Source organism: Cebus imitator, unplaced genomic scaffold (assembly GCF_001604975.1).
Source record: "Cebus imitator isolate Cc_AM_T3 unplaced genomic scaffold, Cebus_imitator-1.0 Scaffold190, whole genome shotgun sequence".
Lineage (NCBI taxonomy): Eukaryota > Metazoa > Chordata > Mammalia > Primates > Cebidae > Cebus > Cebus imitator.
This window is the reverse complement of record NW_016107505.1, coordinates 466,400-467,986: the sequence shown is the minus strand read 5'-3', so window position 1 is coordinate 467,986 and position 1,587 is coordinate 466,400.

Sequence of the window (1,587 nt, the reverse complement as noted above, 5' to 3'; positions counted from 1 at the left end):
GGCGGGCGCTTGTAATCCCAACTGCTTAGGAGGCTGAGGCAGGAAGGCAGGAGAATCCTGTAAACCCAGGAGGCAGAGGTTGCAGTGAGCCGAGATCCTGTACACTCCAGCCTAGGCAACAAGAGCAAAACTCCATCTCAAAACAAAAACAAAAAGGAAACAATGGATGCATGTGGATACATGTTGCAAAAGGATACACACGTGAAGGGCATGACAAACACAGGATGGGGGAGAGAAGGGGTGGCCCCTGAGGATGAGGAGGAAAGAATGTAATCAGGAAAGCTACACAGGACACTGGTGTCTTGTTTAAGCACTGCGGTGGAATCCATGAGTTCATTATATTTTTCTTTCTTTTTCCTCTATTTTTAAAATCTGTAACAAAACTGCATTTTTTTAAAGTTATTTGATTTTCAATCCCACCAGCATGAGTTAACGATTTACTGTTTTTTCTTTTTTTTGAGACAGAGTCTCACCCAGGCTGGAGTGCAATGGCACAATCTCGGCTCACTGCAAACTCTGCCTCCTGGGTTCAAGGGATTCTCCTGCTTCAGCCTCCGGAGTAGCTGGGATTACAGGCACCTGCCATCATGCCCGGCTAATTTTTGTATTTTTAGTAGAGAAGGAGTTTCACCATGTTGGCCGGGTTGGTCTCGAACTCCTGACCTCAGATGATTCGCTCGCTTTGACCTCCCAAAGTGCTGCCATCACAGCCATGAGCCACTGCACCCGGCCTACCGCCTGTTCTTTTCTACAAGTCAGAAATACTTCATAATAGAAATAAAATTTTGACCCACCAGTTCCACTTCCAGGGTTTTATTCTTTCTTTTTTCTTTTTCTTGAGACAGAGTCTCATTCTGTTGCCCAGGCTGGAGTGCAGGGGCGAAATCTGAGCTCCCTGCAACCTCCGCCTCCTGGGTTCAAGTGATTCTCATGCCTCAGCCTCCTGAGTAGCTTGAACTACAGGCACACAACACCATACCTGGCAAAATTTTTTGTGTGTATTTTTAGTAGAGACAGGGTTTCACCTTGTTGATCAGGCTGGTCTCGAACTCCTGACCTCATGATCCACCCACCTCAGCCCCCCAAAGTGCTGAGATTATAGGTGTGAGCCACCGTGCCCAGCCCTTATTTGTTTTAAGCAGGGTTTCACTCTGTCTCCCAGGCAACAGTGCAGTGGTATGATCTAGCTCACTGCAGCCTCGATCTCCTGAGTTGAAGCCGTCCTCCTGCTCCTTCTGAGCAGCTGGGACCACAGACGTGCACCACCACATCTGGCTAACTTCTTTATTTTTTGTAGAGATTGGGTCTTGCCATGTTGCCCAGGCTGGTCTTGAAATCCTGGGCTCAGCCTCCTGCCTCAAGCAATCCTCCTGCCTCAGCCTCTCAAAGTGCTGGGATTACAGGCATGAGCCACTGTGTCTGGACCTATAAGTATACTTATTGCAGGCCGGGCGCGGTGGCTCAAGCCTATAATCCCAGCACTGTGGGAGGCCGAGGCGGGTGGATCACGAGGTCAAGAGATCAAGACCATCCTGGTCAACATGGTGAAACCCCGTCTCTACTAAAAATACAAAAAATTAGCTGGGC